Source organism: Polypterus senegalus, chromosome 2 (assembly GCF_016835505.1).
Source record: "Polypterus senegalus isolate Bchr_013 chromosome 2, ASM1683550v1, whole genome shotgun sequence".
In the NCBI taxonomy this organism is placed as follows: Eukaryota; Metazoa; Chordata; class Cladistia; order Polypteriformes; family Polypteridae; genus Polypterus; species Polypterus senegalus.
Window position 1 is genome coordinate 140,616,497 of NC_053155.1, and position 13,921 is coordinate 140,630,417.

Sequence of the window (13,921 nt, forward strand, 5' to 3'; positions counted from 1 at the left end):
TTGTTAGTTTTTGCATACCCCTTTGGGTGAGAGCACAAGGTCAGCCATTGTACAGCGCCCCTGGAGCACTTTAAGATTAAGGGCCTTGCTCAAGGGCCCAGCAGAGTAGGATCTTTTTTGGCAGTGACTGGGATTCGAGCCAGCAACCTTCAGGATACCAGTGCAGATCCTTAGCCTCAAAGCCACCACTCCACCCGACAATTCAGTGGTCTGTTGAATCCCCACATTGTAACTTGTGGACAAATGACCTGCAGAGCAGGAGGTGGATGAGGATCAATGGCCAGAATGGCTAGTAGTAGGAGTATTGTGATGTGTCCAGAGTACAGGGAAATTCTTGCTTGGATATTCAATAATTTTTCAAGCCTAGCACTACATGTTGTCAAAAGGGGACATGGACCTTTAACTGAACTATCTACTCCCTCAGATCTGGACACAAGGATTTTTGAACAGTTTCACCTACTTCATGTTCACTCTTAAAACAACTGTATTTTGTCAGTGGTCAGGTAAATACACTAACAGCTAATTCACACAAAAGGTAACACGTCACTGCATTGTAAGCACTCAGTTCTATACTCAAATGTTACAAACGTAAATAAAAAAACACAACCTTTGTAGTTTTTGCAGTAGTTTCTCAACATTTGTGTATCATTCACAGGGTAAATGTTTATTACTGGTTATTTTATTTTGATTTTGTAACTGTTGTTTAGCAAGTAAACTGAGCTTCCTAATTACAGTACATATGGATGTCCCACCAGGCCCACCGGCAGAAATATTTTGGCACCAGACAACGGGGTACGCGTGGGCCCTTCTGCCTTCCCTCGGGTCCACACATGCCAAAACCTTCAAATACGTATACAAAATGATCGAAATGTAGTTTATCCGAAAGCATCAATGCTGCGTTTATGAATACCATACTTGATGAGTTAAGCCTTCTCGCACATCAAAGTTTGACTGCGAGAAGGAAAGCCAGTGCTAACGGAAGCTCAGAAGGAATTGAAACAATACATTAATGAGATAGGTCTATGTATTATCTAACGTGTAACGGTACAATTATACCAATGCAATGAATAGGAGTAACATCTGAACATTTTAATATATACTAACGGTTAGGGTTATCTACATGGTGTACAATCAGTATGGTAACTTGCTGTATCAAACTTCAACGTTTTCAAAAAATCCGGGAGATCCAGAATCTTTCGTGATACACACAAAACCAACGCATACTCGTCACTGCTTTAAAAGCAACAATAAACACCCAAGCAAATGAATTATCAAACTATGGCGATGGACTTCTGCTACACCATACACGTCAACATCCACGATAGTGCACAACAATATCGCTGTTGTCTGAGACAGAACAGCGCCTGTGTGTGTGAAACGGAAGTATTCAATTACAGCGGCAAAGTCAATCCATTATCCACGTTCCCTGTACAACAAACATACCACTCAACGTCAAGCTCAAGGACGTCGGCTCTCCTTTGTCTTTGAGAAGCGTGCCACTGCCAGCCCCCTTTGACAAGTGTGCTTCACACGACACAAGCACGATATCTACTTGCATGGAGCGTGCGGCTATTAAAACACTCACTTGTATTGTTGTAAGCTAAATGATTTAACTTTTCTATTATATGTAACTTGAATAATTGTCCGAATATATATCTACGCACACAACATCAGCATAAAAAAAATCAAGCGTGAAGGGGCCCCCTTCTGTTAGGGCCCCGAACCAGAGTCCCGTTTGTCCCCCCCCCCGGCGGCGGGCCTGGTCCCACGTATAATGATTACATCTTGAATTAAAATTCATAAATATTGTCCTAAGGATCGATGAATTTGTTAAGGTAGTTGTATCCTATAGAAAGTCGCAGACACGACCATGTCAAAGTTTAGTATGGAGCATTTGTTGCTACCATACTGTTTATTGGGACTGAAAGTGAAGGTGAAATTTAATTTGGATAATTTTAATGTCTCCATTTTAACCAAAACATCAACACTCCTGCAGTATTTCAAACGCCCACTACATATTTTCACTTACCACCTTGCAACATGTTGTTACTCTCCAACACCATGATAAACAAGAATGTATTAAAAATGGACCACAATGTATTCAGTTGACCAGTTCCAAGAGCCCTAACATTTAGCCTCATTTTAAACTTCACCCTGTACAGCATACAACTGTAAATCATTCACTTGGTGTTGCCATTTTCCTTTGATTAAGTTAATAAATCTGACAATTAGGTGGCGGAAAGTGACACAAAGGCAGACTGCCCATGTGTGACCCAGGCTGTCATCTGCAAACAGTAGCATTTCACCCCTGGATGATCCGACACTGAAGCGATTGGAGTGAATCGACACACTGATGGCTTCTCGTTTTAAGTTTTGCCTGATCTGCAGGAGGCTCTTCATGCTGGCAAAGACACAATGGTTTTCCTTTTCTTGCAGACTGTCTGATCGTGTGCTGACAAGCTAAACCCTGGGCAGCAGCATTCCCTTCTATTGACTGCTTTCATACTCAGCTATAATAGGGAGCTTTGAGCTGAGAGCTGTTGATCTCCCCCTAGTATTTTTATGGTCAGTCATAGGTTGTGAATGAACCTGGTCATGTGTAAAGAGAACAGAGAAAGAATGCAGATCACATGCACCACTACAGCCCCAACATATGACTAGCTAAGAAAAAAAATCTATCTATCTATCTACAGTATCTATCTATTGTCGGAGATGGCTGGGGTGGCGACCCAGCCGGGACTCCTAGGAAGACCGGAGGAGGGCTTACGCCTTCCCCAGCCTATGTGGGGGTGACCACCCTGGTTCCTTTAGGGGCCACGGGTACAGAACTTTGAAGCTCCACCCTGGAGGGGACTGTGGTCTCCACCAGGGGGTGCCCTCATGCCTTTGGAGCCAAGGATCTCAGCACTTACGGAAGGGCTGGGGGGAAGAAGAGAGGGGACACCCGGAGTGCTTCCGGGGACTTCCGCCACATGGGGGCATGTCCGCAGAAGATTGCCGGACCCCACCTGGAGCACATCCAGGTGCTATAAAAGGGGCTGCCTCCCTTCATACGATGGCGAGAGTCGGAAGTGGAGTCGACTGTGCTGGAGAGAAAGAGAAGGAGGCAGTCTGAGGAAAGGCATTGTTGTGGCCAGGACTTTGTGGGGACTTTTGGGTTGTTTGCACTTTAATAAATGTAAATAATGTATAAGAAACGTGTGTGTGGTGAAACCAACGTGTCTGCCTGTCTGTGGCCTGGCCAGTCTCCACACTATCTATCTATCTATCTATCTATCTGTCTATCTATCTATAAAATTATATTGTACATGCATACACACATGCCAGACACAAGAATCACTTTGATTTGAGAAAGGGGGGCACAGAGGTTAGCACTGCTGCCACTCAGATCCAGTGTCTGCAATGCAATGCATTGATGTCCGATTCAGGACTGGTTCTTCTTGTGCCAGATGCTGCCAGGATTGTCTCCAGCCCCCAAAAATCTTGAATAATATTTAGCAGAGGCACATAAAATGTACGAGGATACAAAGTGAAACTTGAGACATTTTGGGAATACTTACAGGTGTCAGCCTTGCTCAATGGAACAATAATCCAACCTAGGAGAGAAGAGACCCAGATCAAGAAATAAAACACTGGACGCTGCCACCCTGCAAACTGCAAGAAGTGCAGTTTGCAGACTTAATAATCCACTCATTGTAATCTAATCAGCCAACCTTTTTGCTAAAGTTTATTTGTTCTATCACCTTGATCTGAACTTACTGTGAGTGAAGAGATCTAAAGAAGTCCAGCAAATGGGTGTCACCCCCAACAACAGCATCGTCCTGCCCCTGTAGTGACCACAGGTGATGTTTTTCCCAGACAGAAGGGTAAAAAGGCAAAAACAAAACTTGCAGGGTCAAAACCAGATGGACAGAGAAGAGATCATCAAATCACAAAGTGTCAAAAAAAAAACATGGGAGTGAAAAAGCTGTTTTGAAAAGTTCCTAGTTACTTAAGAATTCCATCCATCCATCCATCCATTATACAACCTGCTATATCCTAACTACAGGGTCACGGGGGTCTGCTGGAGCCAATCTTAGCCAATACAGGGCACAAGGCAGAAAACAAACCCCGGGCAGGGCGCCAGCCCACTGCAGGGCACACACACACCCACACACCAAGCACACACTAGAGCCAATTTAGAATCGCCAATCCACCTAACCTGCATGTCTTTGGACTGTGGGAGGAAACCGGAGCACCCGGAGGAAACCCACACAGACACGGGAAGAACATGTAAACTCCACGCAGGGAGGACCCGGGAAGCAAACCCAGGTCTCCTTACTGCGAGGCAGCAGTGCTACCCACTATGCCACCGTGCCACTCCTACCTAAGAATTTTTTCTCTAAATTAGGGGGCTCTGCCCCCTGCTCGCTTCACTCACCAAACCCTGGGGGCAGGCACTGGATGCCCATTATCTCATAGCTGAGCGGGTCGAAGGGTGTCAATTCATTAGAGAAAGTCCTTTTATGTATGTATGTATGTGGGGTACAGGGGGAAGACAGAAAGAAAGAAAGAAAAATCTCAAAAGAGCAAAAAGAATCACAAAGTGGTTTCCTAAAAGACAACCATCAGCAAACAAGTCCCAATTCAAAGTCCAGAAGTCATAAACCAAAAATAAAGCAGTATAATACCATAAAGACAGTAAATCCAGTGAATAACACTAAACCTAAAGTGGAGAGCTCACCAACACCAGCCATATAACAACAACATTTATTTATATAGCACGTTTTCATACAAGTGATGTAGCTTAAAGTGCTTTACAAGATGAAGAAAGAAAAAGGAAAAATATAAAAATAAGATTAGGCAGTACTAAGTGACAAAGAATAAAGCAAGGTGTGATGGCCAGGAGGGCAGAAAGAACAAAACAAAAAAAAAACACTCCAGAGGGCTGGAGAAAAAAGAAATAGAATCTGCAGGGGATCCGAGGCCACGACAAACTGGGCATTCTGCCTAACATAAATGATCTCAATCAGTCCTCATGGTTTTCACGAAGAATTAGACGAATTGGGTGCATGCAGTAATTGTAAATCTGATAAATGGGGTGTGGGGAACAGCCCGGACACACACAGGTAGACATGGTTCTTAAAGCACCACACACGTTTTTTACAGAACACACACAAGCCCAGTGCCGCAGCACCAATCACCCCATAGTCCAGGCCTCTTCCAAATGCCTTTCTCTTCTCCTGACCACCTCCACTCCTCTCCTCCAAGACTCTGTCCACTTCCACCCGACTCCAGCCATCGAATGGAGGGAGGCGGCCCCTTTTATCCCCACCCGGACGTGCTCCAGGTGCCTCCCGATAATCTTCCGCCGGCACTCCCCAGTGTGGTACCGGCTGTGCACCCAATAGCACTCCGGGTGTCCCTGGTCTTCTTCCCCCCCAGGACTTCCAGGTGTGGCGGAAGTGCTGAGGGCCAGGCCCCCTCAGGCATTGGGGTGCCCCCTGGCGGTGACCACAAGCCCCTATAGGGTTGAGGTTCCAAGCTCAGTTCCTGTGGTCCCCAAAGCCACCAAGGGCGGTCACCCCCACGTGGTCTGGGGGAGGCATAAGCCGTCCTCCGGTCCTCCTGGGCATTCCTGGCTGGGTGCCACCCCCAGCCTCTTGTGCCAGTGGGTGTAATTGTTTTGTAAATAAGATTAACGTTATAAGGCCGTGTCATATTGCCTGCTCAGGATTCATCTCTTCCCATATTAGGTTCTGCTATCTTTGACCATTTTGAGCCTGTATCATTTTTTTCTGCTGTCTGATTTGGTGCAACGCCTGCGTCCTATGAATTGCCCCCTGGACAGTGTCCCCTCTCGATTACTTATGGAGGTTTTTGATTCTGTTGAACCAAGTTTTGCTACCGTAATAAATACTACCTTCATTTCTGGTTCTGTTCCTACTGCCTTGAAACATGCTGTGGTGCAGCCACTTATTAAAAAACTAAATCTGGAACCTTCTTATCTGTCAAGTTTTAGGCCCATTTCCAAGATTCCTTTGTATCTAAAACCTTGAAAAAAAATTGTCCTTACTCAATTACAAACATTTCTGGACGAAGACAATATTCTGGAAGAATTCCAGTCTGGATGATTCAGATCTTGTTACAGCACTGAAACAGCCTTATTAAAAGTGTAGAAATGAACTCCTAACTACAGACGCTTGTGTGTTAGATCAGGCCTCAGCTTTTGATACTGTGGATCATGCAGTTCTTCTGTTCTGCCTTGAACAGTACGTACACATCCAAGGTAATGGCCTTAAATAGCTGAAATCTTTTCTAAGCAATAGGAGTTTTTCTATTCACTTGCTTGAGTTCTCATCATCTTTAGCCCCTCTTACTTGAACTGTAGGTCGGAACAGACCAATGTTTATGTCACATCTTATAAAACACAGTTCAATTTTCTTAAACTAAACAATAATAAAACTGAGATTGTGGTGTTCAAAACCTCAGAAACCTTGAGCGTCTCTGATGTTGCTTTTGGACCCATTGCCATATACAAAGTATCATAAAGCTTCACCTAGGAGCCTAGGCATCATTTTTGACAGTCCATTCAAACTCAACAAAAAGATCAATTCTGTGGTTAAATGCAGCATCTTCTAGCTGAGACTTTTAGCTAAGGTAAAGGCATTTCTTTCTTAGGTAATGGCTTATCTTTCTTTTAGTGATCTGGAAAAGGCCATTCATGCTTTTATAATATCTCGTTTGAAATATTGCAATTTTTTGTATGTAGGTGTTGAGCAGGCCTTGTGACATTGCCTACTAAGAGTCCAAAACACTGCTTATTGACTGGCTTTTGTAAGCGTGACCATCCATCCATCCATTTTCAAACCCGCTGAATCCAAATACAGGGTCACGGGGGTCTGCTAGAGCCAATCCCAGCCAACACAGGGCACAAGGCAGGAACCAATCCTGGGCAGGGTGCCAACCCACTGCAGGACACACACAAACACACCCAGCACACACTAGGGCCAATTCAGAATCGCCAATCCACCTAACCTGCATGTCTTTGGATTGCGGGAGGAAACCGGAGCGCCCGGAGGAAACCCACGCAGACACGGGAGAACATGCAAACTCCACGCAGGGAGGACCCGGGAAGCAAACCCGGGTCTCCTAACTGCGAGGCAGCAGCGCTACCACTGCGCCACCTAAGCGTGACCATATGTCACCAATACTAACCTGGCTTCTGGTTTGTTTCAGAATTAATTTTAAAATTCTATTACTTGTTTTTAATTGTTTAAATGGAGCAGCCCATCATACCTCTCAGAACTTCTTCACGTGTATGTGCCAACGAGAGCACTGCGGTCTACACGCCAGATTCTCCTAATTGTGCTGAGGTTGGAGCTGAAGCAAAAGGTGGGGACTGGGCTTTTGCAGTGGCTGCTCCTTTTCTCTGGAATGGCTTGCCTTATTATATGTACACCAGTAACCGCTCACTGCACAGTAACATGCAGTGAATACGCTTGACTTGAGCATTCCTAGTTTTCTTACTCTTTCTCTGTACGTTTAGCATTCGTTTGCTTAGAGATTGATGCACTTGCTGCTTCCTGAGCAGCTCTTTTCTCCACCCTAGCTGCCCACTTCTCTTCTTTTGTTGGCATCTTTTTGCGTTAAAACTGATTAAGTCAGTGTCTGTGTTGCAATTACTTAGTACGTTTTCCTTAATTTTCCACTTAAGCTGGCACTTAAGTTGTCAATCTGTCTCAAGAATGATTTAAGATATGAAAAGATAGGGAAAGTGAGGACGAAAGTGGTAGGGAATGAAATCGGCACCCGTACGCATGTGCCACACAGCCGCCCTGCTGGCCACTGCCGAGAGTTGATTCTACAATAAAATAAAACCTTGGAGGTCAATCATCACCCTGAAAGTGGATAGTAGACGTCATGTAGTATATGTGTACTGTTGGTGATTTAAAATCCTGGACAGTCAAACGAACAGCCACGGCAGCGTATTATAAAAGAAGATCTGCTCCAATACTGGCAATTTTAAGTCATCATTAAAAATGTATCACTTCTCATTGGCATTTGACCCTGCAACAGGTTGACTTTATGTTTGTATACTGTATGTTGGCTCAGGCACATTCGTGATTATAAATTTATGTATGCATGAGTGTAAGTATTTTGAGTTTATCTTTTATGTAATGGCTTCTTATGTTTATGGGCGGAGTGGTGGCTCTAAGGCTAGGGATCTGCACTGGTAATCAGAAGGTTGCTGGTTTGAAATCCTGTAAACGCCAAAAGCGACTCTACTTTTTTGGGCCCTTTAACCTGCAATTGCTCCATCCTGGGTAGGACGTTAATCTGCATCCAGCCCTGCAAGTAGGCCCTCCAACCTGCAGGGAAAACTTGGGGGTTGGTGGCAAGAATGGCACTCCAGCCACCATCAAAAACCTCACACTGCTGCAGTGTGGTGCTGAGGTGTTGCGTGGCTGCACTCGGGTTCTAATCTGGGGGATCCTGAGTTGGTTTGTCGTGTGGTGGGTGCGGCAATGCGCCGTGTCAGCGTCTGCTCCTAACCTCTCCTCTCTCTTCTTATTTTTTTATCTTTTACCCTTTCTTGTACAGCACTTTGGTTCTGTTTTGGCTCTTGTAAATGTGCTTTCTAAATAAAGTTTGCCTTGCCTTGTAAAACATTATTTAAATGCATAACGCTAAGTGATGCAGATCTGAGACAATGGGTTGCGAAGATGTAATTGGTTTACAATATTTATTACAAAAAAAATAAACAATATAGAAAATATAGAACTTGAACTGTAGGAGGGCGGCACGGTGGCGCAGTGGTAGTGCTGCTGCCTCGCAGTTAGGAGACCCGGGTTCGCTTCCCGGGTCCTCCCTGCGTGGAGTTTGCATGTTCTCCCTGTGTCTGCGTGGGTTTCCTCCCACGGTCCAAAGACATGCAGGTTAGGTGGATTGGCGATTCTAAAAATTGGCCCTAGTGTGTGCTTGGTTTGTGTGTGTCCTGCGGTGGGCTGGCACCCTGCCCAGGATTAGTTCCCACCTTGTGCCCTGTGTTGGCTGGGATTGGCTCCGGCAGACCCCCGTGACCCTGTGTTCAGATTCAGCGGGTTAGAAAATGGATGGATGGATGGATAAAATATAGAACTTGAACTGTAGGTTGGAACAGACCAATGTTTATGTCACATCTTATAAAACACAGTTCATTTTTCTTTTTCCTGTAGTGGTATCTAAAAACAGATGCATATCTCCCTGAGCACAGATTTATTCTCACACACCACTTCTCTGCCTCCAAAAGGTGCTGAAGGATTCCGTGTTGCTTCAATATTTTTTAAGGAAAAAAATGGTCATCATAAAGCTTAGAGCATTTTCCTCCACATTTATATGGAATTTTAAAAAAAGTAGAGTTTTAACTTGTTCTACATTATTGCCATTGCTGTTTCCAATCACAAATTCTACCAGTTTCTTCCCATACACTATTATTAACACAGTACGCACTGCATTTCAAATTTTCTAAGGCCTTTAAGAGTTGTATTTCCGTGTCAGAAGAGGTAAAACCGGCTTTTAGTGTTTTAGGTTTAGACTCCCACCGGTTAACAATTAACAGAATGCATCTGAGACAAGCATTACAAGTCTTTCATACATTATATTCACTGTATCATAGGCATTGTACACCAGCATCAACAAAATGTAATTCATCTTTCTTATGGACGTTGATAAAATGAGGTGTCTGTGCCTGCTCATCAATGCCCTGTGCTGGAGGTTGGAGAAGGGAGAATGACATTTCTTCAAAAAGAAAAGATTACAAAGCGGCCATAGTGGGGACAGTCTCTCTGGCAGGCTTGGGAATGACCAATTTTTGCTATTTTTTTAATGACAAAAAATAATGGAAATGGCCAGTTATGGAATGCCCAGTGTTACATTTGTAGATAGTAAAACCTGCCAAACAATGGACCATGCTGTAGATTAGCTCAGCTTTTTGAAACTTTATTTGAAAAGTTTTAACTTAAAAATCTAACAATCAGTATTGTTTGCAAGTAAAGTACCCTAGTGTCATTTTTAAAACAACTCACATACGTACTGTGGACTATGTCCGGCAGTTCATCCCGGCCAAGTCCCCCAAGCCACCAGATTGAGCCCTCCCTGCAGTATGGAGGTGCCCCGAAGACCAGCAGGGAGTCATGGACTATGTAGTTTTTATACACGATACCACAGGGGCCGCAAGAAGGAGCTGCAGGGAGGACCGAAGACTTATTTGTGCCCTATAACCCGGAAGTGCGTCAAAGGAAGAGCGACGGGCTTCCGGGGTGAAGAAAAGAATTTTTTACCTGACCCGGAAGTGATACAGGATCACATGGACTGGGGATTGGGGACACTTCCGGGTCAGGGAATATAAAAGGACTGTGGGAACTCCCAGACGGCGAGCTGAGCTGGCTGGTAGGAGGGCAATGCGTCTGGGAGTGGAGGATATTATTGGATTATTGTGTTTATTTATGAGTAGTGTGGAGTGGAGGGGGCTTAGTGCACATTATTATAATAACGATAATTATTGTAGCACTTTTACCTGGTGTTTGGCGTGGTACCTGAGGGTTCAAGGGAGTGATAGTGCCCCTAACTGCTACAGTACGTACACTACTACTACCGCTACCACCACTGGCATAATTACCTGCACACTTTACAGTGTGGGCTTCAGGGCTCTGAAGGCGAGGCAGCGTGATGTTGTACTCACCCTGCTCTTTACATTTGTGCTCATTCTGACATTAAATCAATCTTGATTTTATATTCTCTGCATATATGGAGAAATGTGGCTGTGGAAAACAAATAAAAACTGATATGTAATACTAATTTGGCAGAAAGCACTATTGTGCTAACATATACAGAAAAATGAAGTGAAATGAGACATCTAACAAATGTTAACGATGAAGATAAACATAAAAACCTTTCATATTGTACACTAACTTTGCAGATGCACTACAGAATATCACATAAATAAGTTAAATATAGATGACATTAAAAAGAAGTAATACAAAAGGGAAAAAGCGTTAATTAAAACAATATGTTTAAAGATAGGATATCTAGCTAATATCAGTAATGATGATAAACATGAAACACTTGGATTTGTACCGTACGCTATATATAATCATACATCTCATTAGTTTTATTTAATGGTTTGTCAAACACGTGCGCATGGGAGGCAGCTAGAGGGCTTAAATAACAGTAATACCACGCCAGACCAGGGGGTGGCGAGCTGCACTGACTCTCTCTCTCTCGCTGTCCTATGCAGACTATCTTCAGGAAATCCCACTTGGTGCCGGCACTTTCCATTGATGAAGTCACTTCCTGTCCTGAAGATGTCACTTCCGGGTCCGGTCCAGATGACGTCATTTGCTGTCGACCGAAGTCAGTTCTGCTTTGGACACTGTACCATGCACAACTCAAACTCAAAACACCCATTTTGCAGCCAGGGATATTATACAGGTGGCTGCTCCAAACGTTTGCTGTTTCCTATGTCTTATTGCTACAGGCTCTAAAGTTCCTTTAAATATACTGAGCTTTTTATTCTGTGAGTCCATGCCTGATTCTGTTGTGCCATTGTTCCATGTTGGAAAACATTTACATCTTCTTTTCTTTTTTGAATTGGAAACAATACAGCTGCTCTTCTTCCTTCTCTTTCTGCGGACTGTTGGAGGCTGGGGTATAGCATAGAAGGCCAAGTCTTCAACTTGGAGCCAAACCCTTCTCAGCAGTCATACTTTTGGAACAGGGACTCCAGGCTGGTGATCTTGGTGTTTCTGAAAACCTAAGATCTCTGTTCCCCAAGCCTGGGACCTTATGTTACGCTCGGTTTTACTCTTCTCTCTTTGTCACCAGTGGAGAAACCATTTTTCTATCAGAAATATCAGACATTCCAGATAACCACAGCACATAACACCTTGGTGTGGGGCATCACATCCTGATACCTAAGCTCCATCAGTCATCTGATCTGTTGTATTCAGTTCAGGGTGTTATGATTCCAGGCCGAACCTGCACCCATGCACCCTGGAAATGTTGAGGAAGACTTAAGACATACACTTTCAAAAGATACCTAAAGCCTAAAACACTAAAAAAAAACAAAAACAAAATGGGCTAAGAATCAAAAAAAGTGAGAGGACAACCGGCAACACCCCTGGCCCAAGTAAAAATCTACTAATATTCATTTTAATGTATTGAATTGAATAATAAGATACAAAAAGGCAACAAAAGAATAACATTTCCAAGAGATACAAACATTCAAAAATCAATGGATTACTCCTAAAAAATCAAAACTAAAGAAATTCAGTACGGTCTTGAGGCAGTTCTACAAAAGGCAAGTAAAATCTGCAAATGCAAAAAAAAAAAATCAAAGCACAAAACGTTTTAAAAATAAGAAATTGTCCAAGACCAACACACTGAATTGGGGCTGACAGTGAGAAAGAGACACTGCAACAAGACCAGGGAAAGAATCAAAGTTGTGTACTGAAAGAAGATCATAGCAAGGAAGACTAGAATAACCAAATGACGTTAGCCAAAATGCAAAGGAAATGTGTCATTGGAAAAGACACGCAAAGATTCGGAATACCATGAGAACAAAAATCAAAGCAAACGTTTAGTTTTTTAAACAACTGAAATGATTCATGGATACCGGGAGTCACGTTACAGTGGTATTTAGAGTGTTGTGGTAATTATGTCAACTGTTGCGCTGTGCAAGGAAAGGCGTAAGTGACAGAAACACAAAATGGCAATGTGGTAAATAAACATTATCATACTATTGATAGCTATTCTCAAAAACCCAACGAGAAAGATACTTAATATGGAAAAAAAATGTAACTCCTCTCAAGCAAAATTAATATCAACCAGAAGAGGGAGGAGAACAGACGAGGGAGTGGGGAAAATTACAAGAGTTCCAAAAAATGTAAAACACTACAAAACACAGCAGCAATCATAACACAGGATCACAGAGTGTCAGAGACTATGCTGACGACATCAGGAAAAAACAACTGTGGACTGGGTACACGGATGAGGAAAATTGAAATTTTAAACAGATTTGGCAATACAAATTACAAAACACTTGTAATGGAGTACATAAAAAGTACAATGTTGTAATAAAAAATTAGAAATAATTTGATAAGTAACATATCTTGGCAGTAGAGTAAGTGTGTAAGAAAAGGAAAAAAATGAAGTAAAACACATTAACACATTTGACTTCTGTGTAGTTCATGTTTTTGCACAATATTTTGTAGTTTCTGTATTTTGTATTGTATTGTTTTGCGCAGTTTTTCCATGGGTGTAGTGACGTTGTTGTGTAGCGATAACATTGGTTGTCTGTTGGTCAAATGCTTCTAGCAGTTTTTGACACATTGCAGTATATAGTGATGTCTCCTGTTCTGTCTAAGACATGGAAAAAGAAATCAAAAAATGAAAATAAGCAGAAGATGTGAAAACCAAAATACGGGCCCAAGATCAAACTTGGGAATCAGAAAGAGCCCAAAAAACTGGTGTTGATTGCAGACCAGGAATACAGAAGAAAAGCTAGAGCTAGTTGTTAAGTAAAGGGTTGTAATCTGTCAATGGGATTGAACTTTATACCATCACTTGCTTGGCATCACTGAGTGCCCCCCGGGAATGCTGAGATGGTTTCCATGGCAACACAATGCATCCACTTAACAGTGTCATCTCCAGACAGAGGAGTAGCTTCAGTGACAGACTTTTGTCACTGTCCTGCTCCACTGACAGACTGAGGAGATTGTTCCTCCCCCACACTATGCGACTCTTCAATTCCACCCGGGGGAGTAAATGCTAACATTAATTTTATTTTTATTTTTTTCATTTTTTCATTTTTATTACTATTTAATTTAATATTGTTTCTTTGTATCAGTATACTGCTGCTGGATTATGTGAATTTCCACTTGGGATTAATAAAGTATCTATC